The sequence below is a fragment of the Microtus pennsylvanicus genome, chromosome 13, assembly GCF_037038515.1.
Source record: "Microtus pennsylvanicus isolate mMicPen1 chromosome 13, mMicPen1.hap1, whole genome shotgun sequence".
Classification (NCBI taxonomy): Eukaryota; Metazoa; Chordata; class Mammalia; order Rodentia; family Cricetidae; genus Microtus; species Microtus pennsylvanicus.
Window position 1 is genome coordinate 15,241,973 of NC_134591.1, and position 15,811 is coordinate 15,257,783.

A 15,811-nucleotide genomic window follows, 5' to 3' on the forward strand; every position below is an offset into this window, starting at 1 on the left:
TCAGGCCCAGAAATACCATATGTATTCACTCATGAGTGAATATTAGATGTAAAGCAAAGAATAACTAGACTACAATCCAAAGACCCAGAGAGGCTAGATAACAAGGAGGACCCAAGGAGGAAAACATGGATTTCCCTGGAAAACAGAAGAGATCTCCTGGGCAAATTGGGGATAAGAGATTTGTAACTGGAGGGAGCAAGTTGGGCAGGCTGGGTGTGGGAGGCAAGTTGGGAGTAGGTTGTAGGTGGATATTAACTAAAGAGATATCTTAATGGGGGAGCCATTTTGAGGTTAGGGAGAGACCTGGTACAAGAGAAAACTCCAGAAATTCATAAGGATAACGCTAGCTAAGACCCCTGGCAATAGTGGAGAGGGTGTCTGAACTGGCCATCTATTATAACCAGATTGGTTACTATCCTACTTGTCATCAGAGAGCCTGCATCCAGTAACTGAAGAAAGCAGATGCAGAGATCCACAGTCAAGCACTGGGCCAAGCTCCTGGAGTCCTGATGAAGAAAGATAGAAGGGATTGTATGAGACATGGTGTGCGGGGTGTTAAGGTCATGATGGTGGTTGGGGGGACCCACAGAGACATCTGACCTGAGCTCCTGGGAGCTCATAGACTGAACAAGTTAGGGATCCTGCATGGGACCAACCTAGCTTCTCTGTATGTGTATGACAGTTGTATAGCTTGGTCTGTATGTGAGGCTCCTAACAGCGAGAGCAGGACCTGTCCTTGGAGCTTAGTTGACATTTGGGAACTTGTTCCCTGTGCTAAATTACTTCACTCAGCCTTGATGCAGGAGGTAGAGCTTGGTCCTGCCAATAACTTGAGGTGCTATGCTTTGTCCAAGTCCATAGGAGGCCTGCCAAATTCTGAAAAGGGACAGGAGTAGATAGGGAAGGGGTTAGATAGAAAGTGGGAGGAAGAAATGGGAAACAAGGATGGGGAGAAACTGTAGCTGGTAGGTAAAATAGATAAAAATAATAATGCTAATTAAATAAAATAAAAATTTAAAAAAGAATATTATTTCATTATTTTGTTTTTATTCATCTTGGAAAATCAGGTAGACAGAAGAAAATGATCAAACTGAACAACTAGTCATTTTCTGTTTGCCTTAGGTAGTTGACATTCTATGCCTTAAGTGCCCATTCCATCTTCAGATACAGTAAGATGTGTTGTTTATTTTCACTTTTAAATGTATTTATAAGGGGCAGCTGGTTTCCTGGTACTCTAGGTTGTAGTGAAAATGACATTACCCTACAGAAGAACAGCATACATCTTACTGGACAGCAAGTGTTCTGCAGCATTTTTTACACATGGCTCATTAAATCTTCCCCAGAGTCACAGAGGTAGGTACTGTCACTGTCTTTACCTCATAGAAGGCCATTGTCAAGCACACACTTGTGCTATAAGGCTATAAGTGGAGGAGAAGTCAAGCAAGTCTTGGTTTAGATTTATGAAGTATACCCTTCAGAATAAAAATTTCAAAGCAGAAAGTATATTTCAAATGATTTTTAAAAGCCTTGGGTTATTTAGAAAACCATTCAGAAAGAAAATAAGAACATCACTCGAAAGATTAGTTTTATGGGAATGTGTGCTCTGGCCTCTCAACAACTATTTAATAACTGGTTGAGTTTTTTGGTACTGTTGTTTGTTTGTTTGTTTGTTTGTGCATGTGTTTGTTTACTTATTTTTTCAATGATTTTTGGATCATAATGCACTAAGAAAATTGAAATGCTTTCTATGCATATGGCTCATGATTATGATAGTAACATAAGAGAACCATGAAGAAAGAATTCCTTAGGGTATCCAGATAATGCTGTGTGGGGGTTGAGTTGAATCTTAATCCATGTAAGTGAAATGATGAGGACCAAGGAAGAAATAGGCTGAGATAAATGTAACATTTCACTCTTGTTTAATTTTTTATCTTGCCTGACTTCCATAGTACCTTGGTATATGAAGGATCTTTGCCTACCTTTTGTTTTGCAGATATTGCCTTTTTCTAAATTTATAAGAAACATGAATCCAGAAAATGAGACAAACAATAATACAGTGATATGATTTCTCTTAAGGCAAGTATGTAGAGTTTATGAACTTCAAAGCTTGATCAAGTTTATAAAGTGTTTGCAGAATTAGTAATTCAATACCTTGAGATTATTTTGGAATTATTACCTGTTTATCACTTGACGGTAATATTTAAATGCTTATCTGAAAGACCAAAAAATAAAAAAAAAAACCTGGAAGTTGTTTCAAAGAATTATCTGTTTTTCTTTTAGACTGGAAGCATTCTATTAGGTTGTAAAGGTTAAAATAAGAAGAAATGATGTAGATTTGAATAGAAGATATTGTAACAAATGATATCTTTACATAAAGGAAAGGATATGTAAGGTTTGACTGTTATGCATTAAGAGTATAGATTGTCATTGAGGAATGAGAACCCAACACATCACATGATAATTTGTTATTATTTAGGAGAGATTAGACTTTTAAAAATTGCTAATTTATTTGATAATCTGATTTCACACTTTATTCCCTTATTAAAAATAAATAGTTTCTTGGCTTTCACAAGAACCAAAATAAACTATGTAGGCGAGATTACTGCCAAGGGCCCATAATTTCATGTCAGCAGCTAATAAACGCAGTCAAGATTTAAATCTATAGACATCTGCCACTGATTCAAAATTTTAACTCAGCGTCAGAGTTCTTCCACAATTGCGCCTAATGTTGCCCATGATGCAGAACTGAAAACCAAAATTTTGATTAACAGATCATTTCCTAAATGTTTGGTATATGTGATAAGATTATTTACAAAAATCTACATTGAAGAATGAATCTTATTATATTTTATGTATATGCCAGTTGAGGTGGATAAACTACTAGCATTTTCTCTTTATTTCTGAATTCTAAAGAGCAGGTTTTGAGTGTCAGCTAATTATGAAGTACTGTATTATGGATTTAGTAAACAATTAAAATAATATGGAAATCTGTGGTTTTGTTCATAAGCTACGAAGTAGTGAAATTGACTTTTTAAAAATGTTTGTCTGAGACCATCATCTTAAACAGACAGTGGCCACATGCATATTTTTCAACATTATTTTATCAAGTCCAGGAAATGAAAAAAAAAAAAAAACAGGTTAAAATGCTCTGTGGACTCACCATGTACAGGCCCTGTAGGTCGTTTCAGAAACAGTTCCTGGCCTCAGATTGTTCAAAACCTAGCGAGAAATACAGAAAACAACCACTGTTAAAACTCTTAGCATTAAGTCACTTTTAAAACACATCTGTGTCTTCTTTTGAGAGAGGATTAAGACAGAACTGTCAAAGCAAGATAGTTAATAAGAAGTTGACAGCAATTTTATAAAACACAATTTTCAAAAGAAATAGTGAACATTTAAAACATGGAAATATTCTATGACTCTGTCCATAGGTTAGAATGTAATGAAATTGGCTCTTCTTAAAATGTTGAATTGAGGGCTGGAGAGATGGCTCAGTCATTAAAGGCTCGGCTCACAACCAAATGTTAAATTGAGATAATTATGTTCAGCATAAAAGGGCTACATGGTTTTCTTGTCACATTTATTTTATCAAGTCCACTAAATACCCTGGTTTGTTGCTTTGTAATATTACCTGCCTTTCTAAATACCCATCTTTTGGTTTTTAATAGAACATGTACCCCAATGTTAAGTAATCATTTGCAAAAACCTGAAGCAAATCATTGTCTTTCTTAATTACCATGGCTAAACAGCAGGAAAAAAATTCCACATCTTGCAGTATTCCATCTGTTTAAAACTCTCTCATTAATTTTTAAAGAGCTGTACCTTTGAGTCGCAAGAAAAGTCATTGTCTTAATTCCCCAGCAGAATCTTTAACTAGACTTAAACTCTTATCTATTCACTCTTGTTAATTTTGTTTTCAAAGGGCTTCCTTCTCTCTCTAAGAACCTTCTTCTCCACCCTTTTAAGATGTTCAACATCTATTTCCGCAGCAGTTCCCAGGCAGTTGTTCTCTTATACAGAGAGCTTTCATGACACATTCTGTCTTCTCTTCTCCACGTTTTCACCGGGAGACTCAGGCTCCAACAGTTCTGTGTGATTCCATGTCACCCACACGCTTTTATGTGCCATAGAGCTGGCTGGCTCTCTGTCAGATAGCTTCCCCTTTTCTACTTGCTGAAGAAAGGTTGCCACTATGTGGTTGTGGTTGTGCTCTTAACAGTGAGGTGTACTCTTCTAAGCATCCCAGGTATCACCCATATTTCTATGACCCCCATCCACATATCAGCTTTGTGAGATCCTAGAGGAGAGAAAGTTAAAGAGATGAAGTGGATGGTTTTCAGGTTACCCTTATTCCTACTATGAGGTCTTATGCAAATGAGGATTACTTTTCTGTTCCTTAAGTCAATGGTGTTTATTACAGAATTAAGCCTAGCTAGACCTAATGGGTTTGTTTGGTGCTCCCTGTTTTAATTCAGCCTATAGTACTCACTACAGTAAATACTTTTGTCTTCCAGGTTATATATGACCCTTTGATGCATTAATATTATATTGCAATACTCTCTCTCATTTCAATAACTTTTGAATTTTTTATGTTAGAATATGCCATGAAATTTTCACAGGTAATATTTTACTATTACTAATTAGCCCTACTGAAGACAGGAAGAGTTTATTTTGTCATGACCATCAGGGTACCTCTGTTTAATGCCTTAAGGTAAAATCTGATTTTGCTAAGGAGCTCAGAGCAAGCAGTAGCTTCAAATGAGGTTTTTCAAAGCTGGCTCGTGTTTGCAGGCAATGTGCTAGAGGGTGACAGGATTGCCAGTCACAGTGAGAAGCTGAAGCCTCAAAAGCTCCTGGCTGCCGTGTGATTCCAAATGTCCTTCGAACCTTTACTGGAGATTTAGTGCCAACAGAGAGAAAATGAAAGGCAATTTTCTTCCCTTTTCAAAACAATAACCAATCACAGAGCTCGAGACCTTCTGCTCCTCACATATTACAATGAAATAGCTTTGGAAGTTTCGATAAAAATAGACATCTGACTAACATTATCAACACTCACTCACAAAGTTGCCACATATTTATTTCTGACATTCTTTCACCTACTTCCTCTTACAGTCAAAAACCACTCCATCCACAAACTTTTAGGCAACCATCTGTTTGAGGCCAATTCTGAAAGACCTTGGTGGAAGAAAAACTTGGGGGTTTCTACATTGTCTTTGACTTCCTGCTTAAGTTGATTTGTTCGGTAAAATAATTTTGAAGACATGTTTCCCTTTTGATTCCCATGTAAATGAAGAAAATCTAGAAGAGCTGATCAGTTCTCCCTGTTTCCTTTCTTAGAAATGAAGATGAGGCTTTGGAATCCAGATGTGCACCTGAATTTTTTTTTTGTTTTTATTAAACAAAGCTATATGTATGCATGTATGTTTCATTGACAGTACTTACACAGAATGCTGTTCTGATCCATCCATAAAATGCATAGTGATTAGATAAAGGTAGTTGTCAGATTTGTCACCTTAGACTCATTTTTCTTCCGTCTGTTGGGTACATTAAAATTCTCTCTATCAAAACTTTTGAAATGGTCAATGATTATTGACAGCCGTAATTACTCCTATAAGCTGCTGAATCCACATAGTAAGTCCTGCTAGCAGATAGCTGCACCCTGTACCCTTAACTATCCTTCTGATTTTCCTGCTGCCCACATCCTTCTGACTTGGTATATATAAGTCAGATCAAGCCCTCAGACTCTGTTTTATAGGTTTGAGTAGAGGATTTAGGCTGGAGTTCATGGGGTCTTTAATCCACATATAATGCACTTCTATCAGTTTAATATGGAACCTGTGTTTGTTAAACATGTCTCTCTTTAGTGGCATTTAAACTCACGTTAAGTTTGCCAGGTGGAGCCACTCCTTACAGGTTTCCATTGGCATTTAGGAAAACAATTCTGCTCCTCAGATGACCTTAAACCATTCTTGGATTTTTGGTGACACATCATGATAGCATCTACTTAATGGGATACTGTGTTATTACAATACATATAACATATGTAGTGATCAAACTTGAGTAATTACTATTTCTATATTCTTATGAACTCATTCATTCTTTATAAAACATGTAATGAGTGTAAACTATGGTTACCCATGTTGTCAATAGCATGACTTATCTTTCCTATCTAATGTTATTTTATCACTTGCTATTTTATTTTTGAAGGTCAATCCTGATGGCCAGTGTGGTTATTTTAAGACAAAAAAGTTGCCAAGCATATCTTTGTGTCTGTGGTGTGTGTGTATGGTGGGGGTGCTGCCTATGTGTGTGTCTGTGTGTGTACATGTGTGGTATGATATGCATGCATGATGTGTATAGTGTGTGTATAGTGTTAGTGTGAGATGAATTTCTGTGATGTTTGTGTGATATCTGCATAATGTATGTACATAATATGTGTGTAGTGCGTGTGTACATTTTCAGGGAGAATTAATGAACGGGAGAAGACCTATCCCAAATAAAGTTACTGCCATGCTATAGGTTGGTCTTGAATGTAATAATAATAATTATAATAAATATAAAACAAAATCCAAAATTGTAGGGAAGTTTCGGTCTGCTTCCCGGTGGCCATGAGTGAACTAGTTCTGCCACATAACTTGCTATCAGAATGTACAGTCACACTACATGCCCAGAAATGTGGAGCCAAGGTACCATGAACTTTGAAGCAAAAACAGTAATTCTTTCTTGTGTTCTATTTCTTAAGTATTGACTACAGTGGAGAATAATTAGAAAATTATTCAACCTTCTAACTTCCCTTTGTATCCTTCCATATTGTTCTAATTATTATTTTGGCAACCTGACCATCTTGATCATCATTGTGGTCATCTGACTGCCCTCACCAATTTCTTCTCTCACTTAAATATCCTGACCATGATTCTGTCACCTGACTGTCATGACAACTGTCCTGGTCATCTGACTATTCTGGTCATCATTCTGGTCATGTCTATGAGATCACCATTTCAAGAACTACCCTTCTTTTCAGAGTACAAAAGTCAATTCAATGTCTAGTTGGTCTAGCTAGAAGGGACAAAGGTGTTTTCACACTAGTCAGAAAAATAAAAATCTGAGCCCTCTAAATCCATGCTTAATGTTTAGGCCAATTGGCTGCTCATTGTGAACAAAATGATGCCGTATTAATAATCCCCATTTTATATTCTTTTCTAAACATTTAGAAGGATATGGTATTAAAAATTACTCCTACAGCTGATAAACACCTTTAGTAATGTGGCAGGATACAAGATCAACTCCAAAACATCAGTTGCCTTCCTTTACACTAAGGATAAGGAAGCAGAGAGGGAAATCAGAGAAACATCACCTTTCACGATAGCCACAAACAGCATAAAATATCTAGGGGTAACCCTGACCAAGGAAGTGAAAGACCTATTCGACAAGAACTATAAGTCTTTGAAGAAAGAAATTGAAGAAGACACCAGAAAATGGAAGAACCTCCCTTGCTCTTGGATTGGGAGGATCAACATAGTAAAAATGGCAATTCTACCAAAAGCAATCTATAGATTCAATGCAATCCCCATCAAAATCCCATCAAAATTCTTCACAGATCTGGAGAAGACAATAATCAACTTTTATGGAGGAACAAAAAACCCAGGATAGCCAGAACAATCTTATACAATAAAGGATTGTCTGGAGGCATTACCATCCCTGACTTCAAACTCTATTATAGAGCTACAGTATTGAAAACAGCCTGGTATTGGCATAAAAACAGAGAAGTCGACCAATGGAATTGAATAGAAGACCCTGACTTTAACCCACAAACCTTTGAGCACCTGATTTTCGATAAAGGAGCTAAAAGTATACAATGGAAAAAAGACAGCATTTTCAACAAATTGTGCTGGCAAAACTGGATGTCAATCTGTAAAAGAATGAAAATAGATCCATATCTATCACCATGCACAAAACTCAAGTCCAAATGGATTAAAGACCTCAATATCAGTCCGAACACACTGAACCTGATAGAAGAGGAAGTGGGAAGTACTCTACAGCACATGGGCACAGGAGACCACTTCCTACGTATAACTCCAGCAGCACAGACACTAAGGGCATCATTGAATAAATGGGACCTCCTGAGGCTGAGAAGCTTCTGTAAAGCAAAGGACACTGTCACTAAGACAAAAAGGCAACCTACTGACTGGGAGAAGATTTTCACCAACCCCGCAACTGACAAAGGTCTGATCTCCAAAATATATAAAGAAATCAAGAAACTAGACCGTAAAAGGCTAATCAACCCAATTATAAAATGGGGCACTGAGCTGAACAGAGAATTCTCAACAGAAGAACTTCAAATGGCCAAAAGACACTTAAGGTCATGCTCAACTTCCCTAGCAATCAGGGAAATGCAAATCAAGACAACTTTAAGATACCATCTTACACCTGTCAGAATGGCTAAAATAAAAGACACCAATGATAGCCTTTGCTGGAGAGGTTGTGGAGAAAGGGGGACACTCACCCATTGCTGGTGGGAATGTAAACTTGTGCAACCACTCTGGAAAGCAGTGTTTCGGTTTCTCAGGAAATTCGGGATCAACCTACCCCTGGATCCAGCAATACCACTCTTGGGAATATACCCAAGAGAGGCCCTATCATACAACAAAAGTATATGCTCAACTATGTTCATGGCAGCATTGTTTGTAATAGCCAGAACCTGGAAACAACCTAGATGCCCTTCAACGGAAGAATGGATGAAGAAAGTATGGAATATATACATATTAGAGTATTACTCAGCAGTAAAAAACAAGGACTTCTTGAATTTTGCATACAAATGGATGGAAATAGAAAACACTATCCTGAGTGAGGTAAGCCAGACCCAAAAAGAGGAACATGGGATGTACTCACTCATATATGGTTTCTAGCCATAAATAAAGGACATTGGGCTTATGATGCATGTTCCTAGAGAAGCTAAGTAAGAAGGTGAACCCAAAGACAAACACATAGGCATCCTCATGAATATTAACCTTCATCAGGCGATGAAAGGAGACAGAGACAGAGGAGCACAGGACAGAAATCTCAAGGTCCAAATCAGGAGCAGAAGGAGACGGAGCACGAGCAAGGAACTCAGGACCGCGAGGGGCGCACCCGCACACTGAGACAATGGGGATGTTCTATCGGGAACTCACCAAGGCCAGCTGGCCTGGGTCTGAAAAAGCATGGGATAAATCCGGACTAGCTGAACATAGAGGACAATGAGGAATACTGAGAACTCAAGAACAATCGCAGTGGGTTTTTGATCCTACTGCACGTACTGGCTTTGGGGGAGCCTAGGCAGTTTGGATGCTCACCTTACTAGACCTGGATGGAGGTGGGCGGTCCTTGGGCTTCCCACAGGTCAGGGAACCCTGATTGCTCTTCCAGCAGATGAGGGAGGGTGACTTGATCGGGGGAGGGGGAGGGAAATGGGAGGCGGTTGCGGGGAGGAGGCAGAAATCCTTAATAAATAAATAAATAAATAAAAAACACTGATATGGTGGCATGTGCCTATAATCACCATGCCGAGGAGCTGAGGAGGTGAGATCAGAAAAAAAAAAAAATTCTCATTGCCAAGAGGCAGTCATTCGGTTTTTGTTTTTGTTTTTTCAGTGATTTACCTCAAGTAGGCTGCCTATAGTTGTTAAGAAAGCATTGTAGTGAGAGAGGAAAACCTTTAACAAGGAATGCCTTAATAATAAAGGTTCTTTTGTATGCAAAATTCAAGAAGTCCTTGTTTTTTTACTGCTGAGTAATACTCTAATATGTATATATTCCATACTTTCTTTGTCAGGGAACCCTGATTGCTCTTCGAGCTGATGAGGGAGGGGGACTTGATCGGGGGAGGGGGAGGGAAATGGGAGGCGGTGGCCGGGAGGAGGCAGAAATCCTTAATAAATAAATAAATTTTAAAAAAATAATAAAGGTTCCTTGCCTCTCTGCTGTATGGCAATGGTCTGACTTATAACTGAAACTGAATGAGGCAAAACCTGTTACATCCAATGGCAGCCTGCCCAGCAAAAGTAAAATCAAGCCAGATAATGCTTATAGCATCCAAATATATACATAGAAAGTTATAAAGCATTTGCTACATGCTGTCTGTAAACTCAGTTCCCCTTAGCCTCCAAGAAAAATGGGTGTCTGTGTAGTGGTGTTTAATTTAATATATTTTGTGCCAAATTAACATTATAATTTTTTCAAATGAGGTCAGTTAATTTATTGATTATATTTTAATATGTAAAATGTTTTGCATTTGTCAGTATAGTTTTATCTATTGTATATAATACTGTTTCTATTAGAACATTAAAATTTTGTGTATCATGACTATTATATAAAATGTAGTAATTATATCACTTCACATCTGAAGAAAGGTAGATGAATGTAAATGACGGTATTTATTTTATGTGCTATAGTATGATGATTCTTCTCCTTCTTATGATAGAAAATATTTCATAGAATTATTTCTATTGTCTGACATATTTCAGTCTCAAAACCCTTTTTGATTATCAAAACAGCATGTGATTTTAAAGTGCATTTTACATTAGTACAAGCAGCGATGACCTTTGAGAGCAGTTCAAATTATACAGTAAAGACATTTCATTAGGAAGCTTTCAGTTCTCTTTATTTAGATTTGCTTGAGCATATTTCTTCACAGTTATTGTCTTCACAGTTTAAGAGATTTGCATATAGAGATGACCCCTTGTATTACCTTAAATATTAGATAGAACAAATTCCAGTAAGAGAAAGAACAACCTAAAGCTAATAACTTAAAAAATTGATAAATCTCCACTTCACAGAATGTGTCTTTTTCTCACTCCCTCCCTTTCTCTTCTCTTCTTTTTTGCAATATATTTATTAATTCCTTGAGAATTTCATACAGTGCATTTTCACAGTTATCCCCTGCATCCTTTATCATCCATTTACTTTCTCTTCCCATCCTGTTCCATCTAAGTCTAACATTACTTCTTTTTTTTTCTCTTCTTTTGCCAACAGGTCCACTTTGTGTTGCTCAGCTACTCTTTGGATGGGGTCTTCTCTGGTGTGTGGTCAACCTATAAGAAATCACACCATTAAAGAAAACTGTTCCTTTTTCTCTCAGCAACTTTCGAATGTCAAAAACTCCTCAGATAGTGTTGAGGCTATCTGTCTTCTTTCCCTTCTCTAGGCAGAAATGTTATTTGGTTGCAGGTTGTGAAGGTCTTGAGCATGTTGTCACAATCCTGATGTGTCTGGTAAATACTGTTTCTTTTATGTTATCAATGAACTGTGCCTCTCACAATCTTTCCACACTGTCTTATGCAAAGATCTTTAAGCCTTGTGTAGAGAAGAGTGACATGAAAATCTGACATAGAGTTGAAATCCACTCTTTTTTTTTTCTCTGTGGATTGACCAGTCTGGGTCTCTGATGTAGTCAAAAAGTGATTGGTTTCCCCCATTATAATCATGCCACTATTGCACCAGTGGGACTGTCTTGTCAGGGTGTCATTCTTGTAGCTTATACGCTTCACAGATGGATAATATTGGAGCCTAATTTTCTCCTCTGACAATATGTACAGTACCTTCAAGAACTATGAACCTATAGAGATGAAGCTTCTATGTAAGTATCAGTTTAATGTCTTCATGGTCTAGAACTCTCAAGTATGTGTGTCTTCAGCAATGTGTGTCTTATTAATGTGTAGAGGGTAGCCAGAAATATTAGCAAAGCCTGTACTACTTAGGTTTATGTAACCCATTTTTCCAACAAATTCAAAAGAGAAATCCCATTCCTGGAGTTAGGATTTTTACTTGCTAGTATGGAATATCTGGTTGGTGTATTACACCTCCATTTTAGAGTAATCCCATTAAAATTCATTTTATAAATGTTTAAGTATTTGTTTATGAAACTTCTAGAGTTGTTAGTTTCTGTATTAATTTTTTACAACATTATTAGATATGTCTCCTTACATTCTGTCTTCTACATTGCTCTCCCATTTCCAACCCCAAATTAACAGTTCTCGTTCCATTGTTCCCTTCCAATGCTTTAACACCTATTTTTTTTTGTTTCTCTCTTGACAACTCCAACTTCCAATAGCCCCTAACAAGTCCTTGACCTCTGGGTATTCCAAATGGAATACATGTATCAGAAGAGTGAAAGCTAACATCTAGAGATGAGAGAAAAGCAGGTGATCTTGTTTATCATTTGTATCTGTTGTCTCGCTCAGAATTACCTGTGAATTTGATTTTCCTTAATAACTACATAATATCCCTTGATATTTAATACGTGCAATATTAATAAATAATATATAATTAATACATGTGGTAGTGAATGTTATACCTTTTCATTATTCATTTATCAGTTGTTTGTAGTTTCTGACTATTGTGAATGGAGCAGCACATGTACCTGAGGTAAGTCCACTCAGATAACTTGGCAGATCACCACTCTTGGTGCTACTGGCATGCAGGTATCCTCCAGCACTCTTCCTTACACTTGAACCATGTGGAATTTAACCAGAATGCCACTGAGCTACAACCACTTTAGATAGTCTCAAACACTAGAATGTCCCCAAGATTGAACAGCAACCATTATTCAGCTACTCGATAACTTAAGAGTTTGGAGTAATACTAAATAAGCATCCAAACAACCAAACCAAATATTCATGCTAAGGAACACTATTAAAAACCTTGTTCTAGAAGCCTGTTGTCAAAGAAAGCATTACTACACCAAAATAAGAGAAATTAATAAATATAACTGACTAATAACTCTCAAGTTATTACCAGTCTCAGTTTCAAAACAAAGAGACAAAGACTAGCATATTTAATGGGAAAACAGAATCCATTTTTTAATTGCCTACAAAAAGCATCATTAGCCATAGATACCACCTTAGAGTTAAAAGGAAGGGAAAGGTAGCCAAATAAACTGAGCAAAGAAACAAGCAGGTATAGTTGATCTAACATCTCACAAAACAAACTTCAAACTGAAACTAGTCAGAAGAGATATGGAAAGACGTTGTGTACCTATCAAAGAAAAAAATCTGACAAGAGGATATTACAATTCTAAACATTTTGCACATTAAACACAAGGGAACCCTGTTTTACAACAGAAACATGATTAGATCTAAAATCATGGATTGACGCCCAACACAGTAGCAGTAGATTACTTCAATATTCCACTCACCAATAAACAAATCACCTAGAAGCAAAAGCTAAATGGAGAAATTCACAATCTAAATGACATCATGAATCAATGGACCAAACAGTTATGTGCAAAACATTCCACATGAACACTAAAAAATACACATTCTTTTCAGAAATCCATAAAAGTCTCCCCATAACTGGCCACACATTAGGACCCAAAGCACATCTCAAGAAATATAGAAGTACTGAAATAATATTGTGTATATTATCTGACCACAAAATAATAAAGCTACAGAGCAACAATAGAAATATCAGTAAGTACACAAATTGATGGAAGCTAAGTTACACATTGCTCAATGATGGTTGGATCAAGAGAAAAATTAGGAGGACAATTTAAGAATCTGCTAAAGTCAAACAAAAATTAAATCTTAACATACTGGAATCTGTGGAACACAAGCAAGGAAGTCTTAATAGAAAAGTTTACAACACTAAGAGCCTACATCAAAAGCTGGAGAAATCTCATAATTTTCATACTGAACCTCAAGGTCTCAGAAAATCAAGAATAACACCAAGAAAGTGTAGACAGAAAGAGACAATAAATTTTGGAGCAGGAGTTAATGAAATAGAAATGGAAATAACCATTCAAAGAAATCAATGAAATCAAGATTTGGTTCTTTGAAATGATTAACAAGATTGAAAAAACCCTTTTTCCATCTTATAGAAATGCCATTTTTATTCACAATGACTTTTTTTGATTACATAGATACAGTGATTTTTAAAACTTGGTTATCTTAATGACAACAAATAGCACCTTATTCTATATTTCAACAGCCTTGTTTAACATGAAAACATTTTAATCATGAGATTCAAAACAGGAATAAAACATCTTCAACAATAATGAAACTTGCTAGAGTGCAAGGCTTTCATAATATCTATGACACTATGTACAAACAAGCCTTCCTTAATGCCCGAGTCTTTAAAAAAAATAACATTAAAAGGCAGTTATGAATTGTTAAGAGATAATACATTTATTGAAATACATATAAACTAGGAATTACATGAGCCAATAGCAGGGTAACCAGTACCCATATCAAGAACTAGAATATTCCTAGCACTTCCGACCCCATGTTACCTCTCATCAACATTTCTTCCTCTTCTCTAAATGAAAACTGATACTATCTCAATTTCCTACACTATCATTTACAGGTGATACTGATGTGGAACGTTCTGTATATGTGTTTCTTTTATTGGTTAATGAGTAAAGCTGTTTTGGCCAACGGCTTGGTAGAGTAAAGCCAGGCATGAAATCCAAATATATATATATATATATATATATATATATATATATATATATATATATGTAGGCAAAGTCAGTTGGATGCCATGTAGCTGTCAAAAGAGAAGAAGAGAAGGACATCAAAAACTTACCAGTAGGCCACATCCTGGTGGTGATACACAGATTAACAGAAATGTTTTAATTTAAGATGTAAGACCTAGCTAGGAATACAACTAAGCTATTGGCCAAACAGCGTTACAATTAATATAATTTCTATGTGATTATTCTGGGCTGCACATTTGGGAAAAAAAGAACAGCTTGTGTTTATATGACATAAATATTGTATAAATATAATTCTATTATAATAAATAATAAATAGCTCCAAAATAGATACAGAAATCAAAGTGTATTCCCTTTATCACATCTATGAAACACACTATTTATTCTTAGTCACCTGAGAATTGTAAAAAAAAAATAACATGATCACCTTACTCTAGTTAGAAAGATTATCAAAATGATAAAAAATAAATATTGAAAAAATGAGGAATTAAATGCATTGTTAGGAGGTCTGTACAAGTTAGCAAATCTACCATGTAGAAGACATATTAAGAAGTTGATGAAAATTAGTAATTTGACCACTATAGAAGATATGTTTGGATGTTTGTACAAATTAGTAATTCAGACACTGTGGAAGACAATATGTAAGGTCCTTCAAAATTTAAAAATAGATCTATCATATGAGCTAGTGAACCTGCTTAGGGATATATATATCCAGAGGAAATTATTTCAGTCCAAATACACCTGAATGTACATGTTTGTTGTTTCACTATACAAAATAGCAAAGACGTGGAATCAAGCTGGATGTCCATTATACATTAATGCTAAAGAAAGCATTTTATAGACACATTAGAACTTTCTTTAGCAGCAGGAAAATGAAAGGCTCTCATTCTCAACAAAGTGCATGAGGATGGAGGACATTGTGTTAGCGAACAGCGATTCAGATGCACAGACAAAGGAGACATGTTCTCTCTCACAGGTGAAAACTAAAAATGTTTTCTTTTTGTGGGGCAGACAACAGAAATTTTCATTTGCCTAACAAATAGCTGCAAGAATAGTTGTCCCATTGTTGCTGACTTCCATTTTAAAAGCTGAGTCAATTTTAGTACTGTTTCTGAAAACATTAAATCATGGCCCAAGTAGTGCAAGGGCAGCAGGGAACTCTGGCTGCTAGGGTACTTGAATCACCTAGAGATATATGTGAGAAGATACCCTCACTTTACAATAGTTGCTAATTCCAGGAATCCAGGGTAGTGTCTTCTAAAGAGAGCAGAAAGTTAGTATTTATTTTTATAAAATAAAGATGGAAACACTCGGGATAAAATAATTGTGTTTGGAGAAGGC

The 15,811-nt window shown here is 36.3% G+C and overlaps 1 protein-coding gene across 28 annotated transcripts in view; it reads right to left on the minus strand.

Moving 5' to 3' along the window:
* The window catches only part of Ptprd (protein tyrosine phosphatase receptor type D), a 2,195,185-nt gene that overhangs the window by 805,697 nt on the left and 1,373,677 nt on the right, over positions 1 to 15,811 (minus strand). For all 28 annotated transcript variants that reach the window (XM_075945536.1, XM_075945538.1, XM_075945537.1 and 25 more), the window contains one exon: positions 3,161 to 3,219. The gene's annotated coding sequence lies outside the window, so the exon portion shown is untranslated. The remainder of the gene's footprint in view (positions 1 to 3,160; positions 3,220 to 15,811) is intronic.